The 17,242-nt window shown below is 36.9% G+C and overlaps 1 pseudogene; it reads left to right on the top strand.

Annotated features, from left to right (window-relative positions):
* Positions 1 to 3,161: 3,161 nt before the first annotated feature.
* On the top strand, positions 3,162 to 16,749 carry LOC149531712 (putative beta-1,3-galactosyltransferase 8; annotated as a pseudogene).
* Positions 16,750 to 17,242: the final 493 nt, after the last annotated feature.

Raw genomic sequence — 17,242 nt, forward strand, 5'->3', positions numbered from 1 at the left:
ACAACATTTGGAGTCACCTTTAAAGAAGCCTTGATGAATCTTGAAAAGGTTCTTCTCTGGTGCAGAGAACATAATCTATCCCTCAATAATGAGAAATGTTTCATGCTCATGCAGAAAGGAGTGGTGCTTTGTCATTTTATATTAGCTGCAAAAATACAAGTGGATCCAACTAAGATAGAGATAATTCTAACACTGCCCATAACTGAAAAATAAAAAGATGTAAGATCTTTTTTAGGTCATGTTGGATATTATAGGTGTTTCATAAAAGATTTTAGTAAAATAGCTAGTCCTTTGTAAATACTATTGACTAAGGAAGTTGAATTCATTTGGACACCTGAATGTAATGAAGCCTTCCTATAGCTTAATAAACTCCTCACCTCAACACTAGTTTTAAAGGGACTAGATTGGTCAATTCCATTTCATATCCATATAGATGCATTAGACTATGCCTTAGGAGCTGTATTAGGACAAAAGCCTGCTAATCTTGAAAACACCATCTACTATATTAGTAAAAGCTTTCATGGACCTAAACTGAATTACACAGTAACTGAAAAAGAACTTCTAGCTGTAGTCTATGCACTGAACAAATTTAGACATTATGTAACTGGATATCCTATTTTTGTTCATACTAATCACTCAGCTATAAGGTACTTAATGAACAAACTAGCTATAAATGGTAGATTGGCAAGATGGATCTTGTTGTTATCAGAGTTTGATATTACCATTATTAATAAGCTAGGCAAATCCAACATAGTTGCAAATTATTTGTTTAGATTGAACATTACTGATGAAGATCCAACTCCAATTGAGTATACCTTTCTAGATGAGCACTTGTTCCATATAGAAACTCATACACCATGGTATGCAAACATAGCAAATTATCTTGCTACAACTAGAATGGCCCCACACTTCTCTCACAAAGAAACGAGGAAGTTAGCAGAGAAAAGTTTTTAGTATTCCTGAATAGATAACAATCTCTTCTATATTGGACCAAATTAGGTCATAAGGAGATGTGTTAGGGAAGATGAGACATATGATATACTACATGCTTGTCATGATGAACCATGTGGAGGCCAATTTGTAGGAAAAAGAATAGCATTGAAAGTACTTACAACTAGATATTATTGGCCAATCTTACATAAGGATGTAGTAACTTATACAAACAACTGTGATAACTTATACAAAAAACTGTGATAAATGCTAGAGGATGGGCCAACCAACCAAAACTGATGAGATTCCACTCAATCCATAGAGTGTAGTAACACCTATTGACAAATGGGGTATGGACTTCATAGGTCCAACTAACCCACCATCAAGTGGCAAATCCTACATCTTAGTATGTACGGATTATGTAACCAAATGGGTCAAAGTTTGAGAAATGAAACATGGGAGAGATGAGAAAGTAGCCAAATTCCTATATGAATAAAATTTCACCCATTATGTAGTCCCTAGAGAACTTATTACAGATCAAGGAGCCTAATTCACATCAAACTTGATCATTGAGGTTATGAAAGAATACAATATAAGGCACTGTAAATCTAGTCCTTATCACCCTCAAGAAAATGTGCAAGTAGAGGTCACTAATAGAGAAATTGAAGCCATTCTGACTAAGATAGTGCACATACACAAGAAGGATTGGACCAACAGATTAACTAAAGTTGTTTGGGCATACAAGACCACATGGAAGACAACAACTGGATTCACTCCATTTGAACTTGTCTATGGTAAAGTAGCAATGTTTCCTATTGAATTTGAGCATAAAACATTGCGCATTGCTTTGGAATTGAACATCAAACTTCTTGCAGCACAAGAAGAGTGACTTCTCCACTTGAACTTAGTGGATGAAATAAGAAAGACAACTTTGGAAAGAACATAAATTATTCAACAATAGCGAAAGAAATGACATGATGTACATATCCATAATAAATAATTCAAAGTAGGAGATTGGGCTCTCCTATACAATTCTCACTTCAAAGAGAATCTAGGGAAGTTGTAGACTCGATGGTTAGGGCCTTATGGAATTCAATATGTATTCAACAATGGAGCAGTGTGACTGACAACAATTGATCCTATCGAGTTCAAGTTACTTGTAAATGGCCATAGGTTGCGCCTCTATCATAAACCATAGACCAAAGATGAGTTCCTATAGTAGTTCCAAAAAATTAGTTCACCAACTCCTATGAACATAGTTCCTACAGCAGAGGGTGAAAACCTTCTTCCTACAATCATTCCATGACAAACTTTCATGAAACCCTCATAATAAAACCTCATTTAATATGCGATCAATTCTTTCATTCACTTTTCTCTATTTTAATATCAACCCATCTCATTTCTCTATCTACCATCCACCCACACTCCATGTCACCTACAAATTCTATTTTGATTTTTTTTCAATAAACTATACCGTCAACACCTTTTTTGTGATCATCAAACTTTGCCACCTCATCAATCTGCATGCAGATGTATACTCTCAAATTTTTAGGTATAACAATTTCTTTACTCTTTATTCATTTTTAGTATATAGGTTTTGATATTTATATTTAATACTGCATTATATGTATCATATAAGTCTTAAGCCAATTTCTCATTCCTATACCAACATTTTTAAAGTGTAGACACTTGTCAAATTTTAGTGGGGGGCCGAGGAAGTGTATTAATTTCCAAATGTCATCTCCACATTATAGGCTGTACTTTGGTGGAAGTCTAATATTTTTCATTAATTTTTAAAATCTTTTTGTATCTGTCATACCTTTTCATTGTGATTTTGGGGAAGATCACCTCTCTTTGGCATGATTGAAAGGACTAAGAGTATTATGAAAACACATTTAGTTAAACCTTGATGTCCATAATTAATGCATGTCATTATTTTACATGCCAAACACAATGGAGTCTTGTTAAGAGAAGTGGTAATGACATTTTCATAAAGATCAGTTCGAAATTCAGAAGAGGGAATTTGTAGAGGTGAAAAGTGGAAAAACTTATCAAAGTGGTAAGAGTAGAGGAAATCAAAGCTAGACATTTGAGATCGGGGGATAGTTAAAGAGGTATGAGCTGATCATTCATAATATTTTACTCATGGACGTTGAAGCAGTTCGTAAATTTCATGCTTGTGGATGGTTTGGCTATTTCTATAATTAATCGAGTACAATGAAGAAGTGGCAATGGAGTTTATGATTGCATTTGATGAAGGGGTAGCCATAGTATGGGGACTAAGAGTGATTGCTACTGAGGAGTAGATAGCAGAAGTCACATGATTACCAATAGTAGGGGAGCATTATCCAAATGATCATGATGCTAGGTCCTCACAGGTACAATTCACTCCACCAGGCAACCCTCAACTAGACATTACAAAGAAAGGGTGTAAAAGACTTTCTCTTCCAGCTCCATATTCAGAATTGGCAACCCACATTATCAGGTATTTGACCTATGAAGGCAGGTTTTCAAACTTGCATGCTCATCATTTTAAACTGCTCAGTTGCATAAGACATAACATGCAAGTTAATGTCCCCAATTTCCTTTATAACATGTTGTGTATTAGTGCTAAAGAAACTCAAAAAGGAAAGACAAATTATGTTTCCCATCATGCCCTCATTAAACTTCTAGTTGAAAGATCTCTTAGGGACTCTTCCCCTATATCATGGTTAGAATTTTTTGAATTCACAACCTTACAACCACAAGCCAACCCTATTCCTCAAAATTTAGGAAATGATGAAGAAATTGCAGAGCCGAGTCAAAATTTGGTTGAAATACAAAAAGAACCCTCTCCTGATAAGCCTGTTGAACCTATTTTAGAGGGTGTTATAATGAGTTCTTCTACAAATAAGGACAAGCGTAAGATTGGTAAAGAAAGCCCTAATCTTGAAAAGGAAGCCCAAAACCCCTCTATTAAAGTAACAAAAAGAAAAAGGTCTAATACTACATCAACCATTATTGTAGCATCTACTCTAGTCATGCCTAAACCAAAGAGAACATGCAAAATGGTCAAAACTAAAGAGATTCTTGTGTGTAGAAGCCCTTGTATGTGAGGTCGAGCATCCCCAGTTTCTATTGAAAATCCAAATGCCCCAATTTCAAAATCTCACACAAAATCAGTATTTGAAAATATCCTAGATGATTCTCCTATGCAATTAGAACTCCAAAATGTGGAAACACATGAAAATGAGCCTGTTAATGAGATACTACAAGAGAATCAGGAAATGTCTAAATCAAACCCTACTGTTGTTCTAGAAAAAACCCCTAGCAATGATCAACCTACCATGCTACCAGTCCCTAAATATTCCAATGTTCTCTTATACCCTATAAATCTTCCTAGTACACTCAATATTTCTAGCAAGTTGCCAAAGAACAAAAGATGAAATCTAAGGCTCAAGAATTTCCATCATCTACAATTCAGTCAATATTTTTTGGTCTATACAATCATTTTACTTTTCAAAAGGCCTTGTAGAGGCAAGAAAGAGACCAAATGCAGAAGGCAATATTTGATAGAGATGAGGAAATTGAATCATTGAAGAAACAACTTGAAAAATAGAAATAATAGATGAATAAAGCTTTAAAGCTAGTTGATTAGGTAATGACTTGTAGACCACCCCTAAGGGTGTATGCTATTTGTTTGAAGGAATAGTTTCTGTTATTTCAATTGAAGATGAAAATGAGAGATATTGATTGTGAATTAAAAAATGTGATCAAGATTTTTATAATGTGAATCAGAATTTTCCTTCATGGCAAAAGAATTTGTTGTGTGAGCTCTATTTGCATAATTTTATAATTCCACATGAGACAGAGTGGAATCCTTTACTTTATATAGGGGATGTTCACCTTAGAGCTTTAATGTCCTAGATGCATAATGAAACAAATTATGATAGGCAGTTGGATACTTATAGAGATCTTGAAAAGTTTGAATCATTACCACTCCAGGCTAAACTCATAAGCCTTATGACCTTTTGAGAGATTGGTTCAAATTAACTCTTGGGAGACCAAAACCATAAATTAGAGAGAAAGTGTTTGAAGAAAGGGAAAAAGTTTACAAAGAATACCAAACACTTCCAAATTTCACATAGCAAAGAGTAATTGCAAGGCTTAGAAATTGATGGAGTTGACTACCAAAACCTTTCAAAAAGCCCGAACTACACAACCCTATCAATTTTGAGGCAATAGTTAATAGAGTGGCTAAATATATGCAACTGAGAAGACAAATTTGAAAAGAGCTATGGATGCCACTAACTTTTCAACCTCCTGCCCTTCTTTGGCCTCTGTATGAAAATAATGCTACCAAGTTAGACCCATTGGTTGAAGAACACTTGGGTGAGCATTGGAGACAAACCAAAGGATATTTCTACACCTTCAGAAGTGGGAAATAGGGGAAGACTACAATGGGAGATTTCAGGGCCATGGCAAAGAAGTATAATGCTTGAGGACAAGCATTTACATAGTGGGGGGCAGATGATGAGGTATATTAATATTTCAAATTTGATATAGTTTTTATATAGTTTGAACTTACTCTTTGGGTCTTGTGAAAAACATTTCCAACACATTTGTTTTAAATATCTTGTGAACTTATGTTAGGTACATCTAGAACCTATTAAACTTATGGATAGTGGATATAACATACCTTGCTTAATATTATACATAAGTATTTCGTACAAATATTTTAAGCTATGTTCTAATATTTGAATAAGAGTAGAAATGTTGTTGTGCATATGTTTTGAATGTTTTTGATTTTCAAGAAATGGAGAAGTAGCAAAAAGAGTTGTGATTACTGTATTAAAGGAGCAAGTAATGAAGACCATTCATGGTAAAAGAAGTGTAGATAAGTTCTAAATGATAAGCCACATTTGTAAGAAGAGTAATTGTTCTAGAAAAACTAAGAAGACCCAACTTGCTATATTTCTTGCGAGCTATTATTCTATTGCTTAATTAATGTTTAATGTCACAGTTGACATTCCACCTTCTTTTTTGGCAATGTTTGTTCACAAATTTTATGTTATGTTTGTAATAAGTTTCAAATCCTCTATATATAATGAAGAGGGGATCATCTTGAAGGAGAAAAAAAACTTAATAAAACAATACTAGTTTAAGATTTAGAAGTTGCTCTTTTTTGTTCTTCATGAATTATTCAGTCATGTAATCAAAGAAGAATTCTAATGAGAGAGTGATTTTGGAATACCTATTGTGTTCTTAGTTAGTTGAAGCCAACCAAGGGGTCCCACTTGGGAGGTGGAATTGATTTAGGTAGAGTAGATTCATTTCTTGCATTTCCCTATTTTAAGATAGATTTACTGTATTAGTCCTGCAACGTTGTTACTATGAAAGTTCTTGCAACACTTGTGAAAAATGATCATAGTGGATGTTTGAATTGTTAACTAGTTTAGAATTCCTTTTCTAAAGTTTTTACAGTTATCTATTGTTAGTCTAAGTGTGTTTACTATTCTGTATCAGCAGTATAGATCTCTTTCATGCATTTTACTTTCCTATAGGATAGGTGTTGAGACTCTTTAAGGAACTTAGTGCACATATTGTGCTGATTCATTTCAAGTCCTACATCCCTGGGTTGACAATTCAAGTATATTTTTCATGATGGAATAGATAGTTCTCAAAAATGAATATAGCACCCTTGAGAGAGAAATAATGGTATGATTATCTTGATCTATTGTGGAACCGTACAATCATCATACTTTCTTTGAATCCTCTTCATCAATCAAATTATCTAGTACTCTACTGAATTAGCATAATGTCTAACCAACTACGGCTTGGCATCAATGACAACATAATAATTGAAATGACTCTTTCACATATAATAACAACACTATCAATTGGGGCTAACAATCTCCCCCTTTGGCATTGATGGAAACATAAAAACATTAAATTTTACATTAAAAAACATTACTCATAAGATAATCAAATGTATGTATTGGTCTAGCAAAAAAAATTTTCATCTCTCTGACTTTATTCAACTGCTCTACAATAGATATCAGCATTAGGTTCACCTAGTTTGTATCTTTAACAACTTCATCTTCACAATTCTCCCCCTTTGGGTATACTTCTCTTCTTAGTGGCATTTATACATGTATTTCCCTTTTGACAACAATTTTCATTCTTCTCATTTCTTAGTTACTTTACTCCCCCTTATTACATCATACCTTGTACCTTTCTTGTACTCTTTACATCAGTTCCATTACAATCACTTATGCATCTTCAAGTAATAGTTCCTAAAGAGTGAACTCTTGTATTGACTCCACAAAGATATATCTAATCATCCATGAATTGATGCAACATGCATATTTGCTTAGTTAATATCAGATAGGGGAAGGGCCCTAACTTACCTCTTAGATATTGAAAAATATCCTAAGCAATGGCTTAGTAAATATGTGTACAATTTGTTCTTTAGATTTCACTTATTCAAGCCTCACTTTCTTTTCTTGTACTTTCTCTCTCAAATAGTAATACATGATAGATATATGCTTTATTTTTGCATGGGTAAGTGCACCAAGTTGTGGTGCCAAAAGGGTGGTATAAGTGGATACCTTTTTTCTAAAATCAACAATTTTTGGACTTCAACAAGAATTTGAAGATAGTTACACTCAAAATTTTAAGATATGACAAAAACAAAAGTAGTAGTCCTTTGAATCTAGTTTCTAAACTACTAATGTTTTTTCCAAAATGGTTAAGTTTTAGATCCTCAAAAAATGGGGCCTTAGAAAGTGGTACTATTTATTCCAAAAAAATATAACACAGTACAAAGTGTGGCTCCCCTAAAATTTTAACTTTTTTTTGAAATTCTTTAATCACTTTGGTCAAAAGAAAGTTAACACTATGTAGTTTATCTTAGATTTTTTGGGTAATTTTATAATGTGTATTTTTTTAATGAATCTTTTAACTAGACACATCCTAAAAATGTGAAATATCTGTGTGCTCCCCCTAAAAATGATTGAAAACTAATGTAAAATCAAAACTTCTTTTTTTCAAAGTGTGTAGAATGGAGTCTAGTTTCTAAAACTCTAAGTTGCAAAATTTGATGAACGAGCTAAAATCTACAGCCCAATTAGTACATGTTGGTTTTTGACAAGAAATGGACATACATTCAAAAGAAATTATAGATGAAAGACTTGAAATAGTTCAAATAAAAAAATAAATTATATGGTTATATAGCTAACACAAAGACCTACAATGTCATGTAACCTGATCTTATTGATGCTCAACCATGATAAATCTTGATGGAGAGAACACAAGAAAAATCAATCATTTTTTGTATGTTTGCAGCAAAACACATCTCAAACCTATTTATAGACTCCAAACCTTTGGGTTGGATCCCTAAGGCGAAACCAAGCCTTAGGCTTGGTAGAATGCAAAGGTTTGAATAGCACATATACCATATAGCATGTGCGTGCTATAGCACACACATGCTATTTAAAGCTTTTTAAATTTGGGTCTTAATAGCACATGCACACTTTAGTGCACACACACTATTGAGACCTAAATAGTGCATGGAGTGGGAAGAAAAGAGGCAGAGAAAAAGTGAGAGAGAGAGGGGGGATGGGTGTGTGTGTGTGTGTGTGTGTGAGAGAGAGAGAGAGAGAGAGAGAGAGAGAGAGAGAGAGTAGGGGATTGGAGAGGGGAGAAAGAGAGTAGGGGATGAGAAAGAGAGGAAGTGAGAGAGAGTAAGGGTGGTAGAGAGAGTATGGGATGGGAGAGAGAGATTGAGAGTAGGGGATGGGAGAGAGAGAGAGAGAGAGAGAGAGAGAGAGAGAGAGAGGAGTATGGGAGTGTGTGTGTGAGAGAGTAGGGCATGGGAGAGAGTGTGAGAGTGTAAGAGAGAGTAGGGGTGGTAGAGAGAGAAAGTAGGGGATGGGAGAGGGGAGAGAGAGTAGGGGATGGGGTAGAGAGAGTAGAGAGGGAGAGAGTGAGAGAGAGAGTTAGTAGGTGGTGGGAGAGGGAGAGAGAGGGGGAGATGTGAGTGTATGTGAGAGATCTAGAGAGTAGGGGATAGGAGAGAGGAGAGAGAGAGTAGGGGATGGGAGAGAGAGAGTAGGTGGTAGGAGAGGGAGTGGGAGAGGGAGAGAGAGGGGGGAATGGGAATGTGTGTCAGAGAGAGAGAGAGTAGGGGATGGAAGAGAGAGGAAGTGTGAGAGAGTAGGGGTGGCAGAGAGAGTACAGGATGAGGGAGAGAGATTGAGAGTAGGGGATGGGGGAGAGAGAGAGTAGGTAGTGGGGGACAGAGTGGGAGAGGGAGAGTGAGAGAGGGAGGAGGATGAGAGTGCATGTGTGTGAAAGAGAGAGAGTAGGGGAAGGGAGAGGGGGGAGTGAGAGAGTAGCCCGAGAGAGTAGGGGATGGGAAAGAGAGAGTAGGTGGTGGAAGAGAGAGTGGGAGAGGGAGAGAGAGAGGGAGTATGGAAATGTTTGTAAGAGAGAGAGAGAGTAGGAGATGGGAGAGAGTGAAAATATAAGAGAGAGCAGGGGCTGGTAGAGAGAGTAGAGAGGGAGAGAGTGAGAGTGAGAGTGAGAGTGAGAGTGAGAGAGAGAGTAGGCAGTGGGAGAGGGAGAGTGAATCAGGGACAGAGTAGGGGATGGGAGAGGAGAGAGAGGGGGAATGGGTGTGTGTGTGTGTGTGTGAAAGAGAGAGAGTAGGGGAAGAGAGAGGGGAGAGAGAGATAGAGAGAGTAGGGAATTGGAGAGCTAGTAGGCAGTGGGAGAGGGAGAGAGGGGGGATGAGAGTGTGTGTAAGAGAGAGAGAGTAGGGGATGGGAGAGAGTGTAAGAGTGTGAGAGAGAGTAGCGGTGGTAGAGACAGTAGGGGATGGGGGAGAGAGAGAGAGTGAGAGTAGGGCATGGGAGAGAGAGAGAGTAGAGAGGGAGAGAGTGAGAGAGAGATAGTAGGCGATGGGAGAGGAAGTGGGAGAGGGAGATAGAGAGGGGGGATAGGAGTGTGTGTGAGAGATCTAGAGAGTAGGGGATGGGAGAGGAGAGAGAGAGGGGGGATGGGAGTGTGTGGGTGTGTGAAAGAGAGAGAGTAGGGGATGGGGGAGAGAGAGTAGGCGGTGGGAGAGGGAGTGGGAGAGGGAGAGAGAGGGGGAATGAGAATGTGTGTAAGAGAGAGAGTAGGGGGTGGGAGAGAATGTGAGAGAGAGTAGGGGGTGGCAAAGAGGGAGTATGGGATGGGAGAGAGAGAGTGAGAGTAGGGGATGGGAGAGAGTGTGAGAGAGAGTAGGGGATGGGAGAGAGAGTGAGAGTATGGGATGGGAGAGAGAGAGTAGAGAGGGATAGAGAGTGAGAGAGTATATAGTAGGTAGTGGGAGAGGGAGTGGGAGAGGAGAGAGAGAGGGGGATGGGAGTGTGTGTTTGTGAAAGAGAGAGAGTAGGGGATGGGAGAGGGGAGAGAGTAGTAGATGAGAGAGAGAGAGTAGGTGGTGGGAGAGGGAGTGGGAGAGGGAGAGAGAAGGATGAATGGAAGTGTGTGTAAGAGAGAGAGTAGGGGATGGGAGAGAGTGTGAGAGAGAGAGTAGGGGGTGGCAGAGAGAGAACAAGATGGGAGAGAGAGAGTGAGAGTAGGGGATGGGAGAGGAGGGAGAGGGGGGATGGGAGTGTGTGTCTGTGAAAGAAAGAGAGTAGGGGATGGGAGAGGGGAGAGAGAGAGTAGATTGAGAGAGAGAGTAGCAAATGGGGGAGAGAGAGTAGGTGGCGGGAGAGGGAGTAGGAGAGGGAGAGTGAGAGGGGGGATGGGACTGTGTATAAGAGGCAAAGAGTAGGGGATGGGCGAGAGTGTGAGAGAGTAGGGGGTGGTAGATAGAGAGAATGGGATGGGACAAAGAGAGTGAGAGTAGTGGATGGGAGAGAGTATAGGTGGTGGGAGAGGGAGTGGGAGAGGGAGAGCAAGAGAGAGAGAGGAGGATGAGAGTGTGTGAGTGAGAGAGAGAGAGTAGGGGATGGGAGAGAGAGAGAGAGAGAGAGAGAGAGAGAGAGAGAGAGAGAGAGAGAGAGAGAGAGAGAGAGTAGGCAGTGGGAGAGGGAGTAGGAGATGGAGAGCGAGAGAGAGTAGGGGATCAGAGAGGAGAGAGAGAGAGTGAGAGACTAGGGGATGGGAGACTTGAGAGAGAGTGAGAGAGAGAGTGGGTTATAGGAGAGGGAGAACAAGAGAGAGTAGGGGATGGGAGAGGGAGTAGGAGAGGGGGGATGGGAGTGAGAGAGAGAGAGTAGGGGATGGGAGATGAGAGAGGGTGAGAGAGAGTAGGGGATGGGAGAGAGAGAGTAGGTGGTGGGAGAGGGAGAGAGAGAGAGAGTAAGGGATGGGAGAGGGGAGAGAGAAAAGGGATAGAGAGAGTAGGGGATGGGAGAGGGGAGAGAGGGAGAGTAGGTAGTGGGAGAGAGAGAGGGGGTTGGGAGTGTGTGAGAAAGAGAGAGTAGGGGATGGGAGCAGAGAGAGGGTGAGAGAGAGTAGGCGGTGGGAGAGAGAGGGGGATGAGAGTGTGTGAGATAAAGAGAATAGGGGATGGGAGAGGAGAGAGGGTGAGAGAGAGAGAGTAGGTGGTGGGAGAGGGAGAGTGAGAGAGAGTAGGGGATGGAAGAGGAGAGAGAGTGAGAGAGATAGAGTAAGGGATGGGAGAGGAGAGAGAGAGCAAGAGAGAGTAGGGTATGGGAGAGGATAGAGAGTGAGAGAGTAGGGAATGGGAGAGAGATAGTGAGAGAGAGTAGGCGATGGGAGAGGGAGTAGGAGAGGGAGAGTGAGAGAGAGTAGGGGATGGGAGAGGAGAGAGAGAGTAGGGGATGGGGGATGGTGGGACAGGGAGAGATGTATTTTCACATAGTGTGTACACACTATGTGAAATCACCAAAAAATGGTCACAAAGCAAGTTTGGGTCCCTTTTGATCCATATTTTGCTTTTTGTCTACTATGCATTTTGTTATTCCGACAAAAAATATGGGTTTTAAACTGTTGGAAGTTAGCAAACACTATTTGAAAACTTTTTGAAGCTAGAAAACACCAATTTCAATCATTGGATACACTATTTGAAGGCTTTTGAATATTCTTTCTATAGAAAAGGTTAGTGCAGTCCTTTTTAAGTATTGTTTGTTGATATATAGAGACAAATTTGATTATAATTTGACATGTTGTTTAATATATAGTGAATTCATTGAAATTTGTATGTTTGAATGAATTGTTATTTGGAAATGGTTACAAATTGGCAAGTTGTTTGATATATATTCTGTATTCATTGAAATAATTGTAATTTTTATATGTATTTGAATGATTTGTAATTTACAAATTGTAAGTAATTCAGATGTTTCAATAATTTGACATGTAGAAATCATTATCATGCCAAGGAAGAAACCAAAAACTCAAACAAATGAAGAGAGGGAGAGAGATTTGGCAATTAAAAGAGATAAACTAAAATAACTACATGAACAAAGAAAATTGCAAAGCAATAATGAAGAATTGACTTTTGAAGAGGAACAAGAACCATCGATACAAAGAAACAAAGAAGAATAATTGGAAAGATAGAGAATGAATGAGACTCTTATGCTTAAGAAGACATTGAATTGTGAAGCTATGCCATCTTCCAATGTTCGGTTCATATCGTCATCTCATGTTGAAGAGATGCTAATTTCTACATCTAACAATGTACACACTCTATCATGTTATGTTGAAGGCACAACATCAACATATCAAGTAGGTGATATTCCATCTTTTGTATCTTATTGCCAAGGCACATCATCTTTCATTCAAGGTATGCAAAACATTCAACCTTATGTTGATGTTCAAAATTTTGAGGGAATGGAAGAGATTATAACATCCTCTAGAATTCATTTTAAAAGACCAAAATATTTGATTGATATTGATACTAACATTTTGAAATCAATGCTTGACAAGATTAGCAAGCGTACTTGTCAAATAAAATTTAATTGTATGTGGAGATTATTCTTTGAAAAATTAAATATTACAAGTCAATGCCAACTATTTGTTGAAATGATGAAGAATTCAAAACTTAGGCCTATCATGAAGATTCTTGGGCTAAGAATGATGGACGATTCAAATGAAAAAAGCATTGTAAAGAATCTAATGAGTGCTTATGACAAAGTGGGTTCTAAATCACACCAAAGATAGTAATATCACAAGACGAGTACGTACATTGACAATAATAAGTACCCAAATGAAGAAAGCTTGACTAATGAGAAAGACAAGAAAAACATTGAAAATTGGTAGAGGTACTCTAAGGAGAGCCATGCTAAGGCATGAGAGATTGAAAGATCTAACAAAAAATGAGTTATGGACATTGAGCAATAGTCTACCACAAAAGGATAAAAAAATTAGTGAAGCTTTGAAATCATTGATCGAAATTTTTTGAAAAAATAACACACTTGTTTTTCCTAATCAAAGAGATGTTGTAAGAAGGAGGATTGGTAGCGAAAATCGCGACCCACATGTGAAACATTTTTTGGACTCAACTCAAACACAATTTTTTGCAAAATTTATTGGTATGTATCCTCAAATTCGAATAAGTCAAAGATTTTTTGAGATGGGTAAACCTTTTTATGTGAAGATAAATCACACACACACACAAATTGTTGTTGTAGGATACATATTGAATTTTCTAACCATTTTGATGTTTTTAGGTATATATGTGTATTTTTGTATTCTAAGTTTTTTTTATAGGATTGTCACATAAATGAGCCACCGAGATCTTCAAGGGAATTCATATCCAACATTTTATGTGAAATAGGGGATAACCAACAATTTTACAAGGCATCATGCTTGGATGGTACAAGCTTATTTTGTGGTTTTTAACAACTTTTATCAACTTGTGAATATATGGATAGTACACATGCAATTGGAAATGAAATAGTAGATTACAAAAAATTTAAGACACTGACATATGCTCTAAAAGATGGGAAACGGGGTAAAAGATGTGATTTAGTCATTGAAAAGATTCCAGTGTATGAGTTCATGAAGATTTTTGTGAAAATATTATTTATGAGTATGCAAGACATACACATAGAGCTCAATGGCTGGATTTGCAATTCAAGTTATGTAAGGATATGTTTCTACTGGATGCCATTTTTTTAGTTGTAGACTTCATAGAGAACTACACACTACAACCACAAAATGATGTGCAAGCAAAGTATTATACTTCTCAATAGGTCTCCATATTTGTTCACATAACATTCATGCATTCACCTACAAGTATAGAGGATGACAGGAAGATTTTGAGGGAGTACCATTTTTACATTAGCAATGATCGATCACATTCTACAGAGTTTGTACATGGTTGTTTTCAACTATTCTATGGAGATTTGGCTAACAGGGGCATAACATATCATCACCATATTATTTGGTTAGACAATTGCACATTTCAATTCAAGAATGCATGATGTTCTATTGGTTGAGCACTATGCACAGGTTGTGTAGAATTCAATATATGTGGAATTTCATAGAGGTTGGTCATGGAAAGGGAGAGCACAATGGTGCAGGCACATGCATCAAAAGAGCCTTAGCTCATAAAGAACTAAAGTACAAAGATGGAGCAATATTGATAAATACAAAATCCATCATCTAGTGGTGTAATGCTACAATGGGTCTAGGTAAGGAAGGTGTGTCTATGGTTTATAAATTTTTTTGGTTGATAGATAATACTAACATTGCACCATATGAGGATTGTTGCACACTAATAGGATCCAATGCGTTGCACTCTTTTAGAAGCTCTGATGTAGGTTCACAGAGTATCCACACATGAAAAATGGCATGCTATTGTCATCATGTACAAAGAAAAATTGGGATGACTATGAATTAATTGAATGGGTGGACAAATGGGATATACGAGTTTTGGACCCAATTGACACCTATTATCCCCCACAAGCACTAGAAATGGTAGAGATGGATTCATCTATTGACTTTGACCACTTTTTTGATCTAGTGCAACTTGGTAATATATATATATATATATAACTTTGTAATTTCATTATGTAACTTTATAACTTTTACCTAAGTATTTTCTAAATTAATGACCACATTTTGTACATTTGTCACTATAGGCCATGTTTTTGCTGTTATTGCACCTGAAGACAATGAAGAAGGGACAAATTATTATTTGTGTCATTGTGTCCAAGCCAAACAAAAATTAGATCACTCAGTTATAGATGGTGAAGGTTTAGAGTACCATATTAGTGTGGTGGTTGTAATCGACACTTGGCTTAGATGATATTCTATGAAGAACCCTAACTTGTGGTTATTCGAGGATTGGCAAACAAAGAGGAAGATTCTTCAATATTTGAACCTTGTTGTTGCATCAAATGTCCACTTGATAAAATATGGTGGAAAACCACATAATAAGATTCTTTGGAAAGTTCGTGAGTTAGACCACGAGGCAATACTTAAGACATTAAAATGTAGAGAAGATTCAGTTGGTTCATTAGATTGAATACGGAGAGAAGAGAGAGAAAGAGTGATCAATTGGATCCAAATACACTATTGCAACCTCTCCCCCAAGACTATCCATATGAAAAGGTGGGTATTGTTATTATGTGTAAGTGATAAGATAAGTTTAAATCACAAATTTTATGTTTTGATTTGTTTAGAATCTAGATACATTATTTGAATTTATATTAGATTCTTTAATAGGACCCATTTTCATATTAGTCATTTGAATAAGTGAAAGTTTAGAATTTGTTGTTTAGATCAAAATGTAATGAAAGAACATGAAAATTGCTAGAATGAGAATGGTTTGTGATGTAAAGTCATGATTGTGTGCATGTAACTAGAAACTTGAAACTCATGAAAGCAAGGATATAATGGGAGAAGTTTCCAAGACTCATCAAGCCATTCAATAAGCCACTTGGTCATTGCTAGAAGCTAAAATAGATAATTCTTTGCATTTGGAACATTGTTACCAATAATGATATTATGAATAACATTCTTTGATCTTTTATTTGTTTTGTCATCTGTAATTATTTCAGATAAACTCCAAAACAAATTTATTTTCAAATCATAAACTTATAAAACCCATCTTATAATGCTAGATTGAATTTTGATGTGTTATCATCTAAGATATATATAAATGTATGAGAATTTTAAATTATCTAAATCTATTAGGATAAGTGGTATTGTAATGGATAGTTTTAAGATTCATTTGAAGAATATAAAGGGGCATGAGTGATGCAGGTAATTAAGAAAAACAATATCTTCACTGGAAATGGAATTAGGAGCATCAAGAGTTATGAATGGAATGAAGATGAATGGAGTGGAGAAAGCAAATAAATATTCTACCAAAAAAGCATTTGTTGTGGTGGGAATCAACACTGCTTTTAGTAGTAGAAAATGATGTTATTTTGTCCGACACACTTGGATGCCACAAGGGCAACAACTATACTCAATTAAAAAACTTGTAACAATTGTAAGTTTTTTAATTTGAATATTATTATGTCTTATTTGAAGCCCACAAAATAAAATGGGAAATGGGAAATGAGAATGGTAGGGGAAAAGTTGAAGAAGTTGGAGGAGGAGAAGGGGATAGTGATAAGGTTTGTGATTGGGCATAGTGCTAGATCAGGTGGCATTTTGGATCGTGCAATTGAAGAAGAATATGCAGAGCATAATGACTTCCTTAGACTCAAACATGTTGAAGGCTACCATCAAATCTCAGCAAAGACCAAGATCTACTTCTCTACAACACTCACTAAATGGGATACTAATTTCTATGTTAAAGTTGATGATGACGTGCATGTCAATCTAGGTACATTATCATCATTCATGGTTTCATCTAAGTAGTATATTTTATGTAATAATTTGTTAGATAGTTCATGTGTTTATTTTTTGGGTAGAACTTATTTGTTGTTTTCATTTGAGATGGGTAATTCTGCATAAAAAGCTAGTGCCATTTTATATGTTGTTTTAAAGTTGATATGTATCTTAAAAATCTAACAATTTTTTACATTTGTGCAATATTTTAATCTAAAGATAATTGAGTCTTTAAGAAATAGGTAAAAGGTATTTGAAAAGGTGATAAGTTGGCCTTGTCCTTTGGAAAGTTTTGAAGTTTTCCAAGGAAAACTAAATTTTGACCTACTAGGATTTCTAGGCCTAAGTTAGGGATATTGATCCTTTGAAGGTGTTGGGGCCTTGAAAGTGCATGAATCCTAGTGGTTTAGTCCTAGAAATGCTGAATCAAGTCTAAGTTTGAAGTATTGAAACATTTTTTCTTGTTTTGCCTTAATTGGCCTAGTTGAGGGCAAGTGTTCCTAAAGCCATATTTTGATCCAAG

The sequence above is a fragment of the Cupressus sempervirens genome, chromosome 11, assembly GCF_028749045.1.
Source record: "Cupressus sempervirens isolate cs-2001-9-10 chromosome 11, ASM2874904v1, whole genome shotgun sequence".
Lineage (NCBI taxonomy): Eukaryota > Viridiplantae > Streptophyta > Pinopsida > Cupressales > Cupressaceae > Cupressus > Cupressus sempervirens.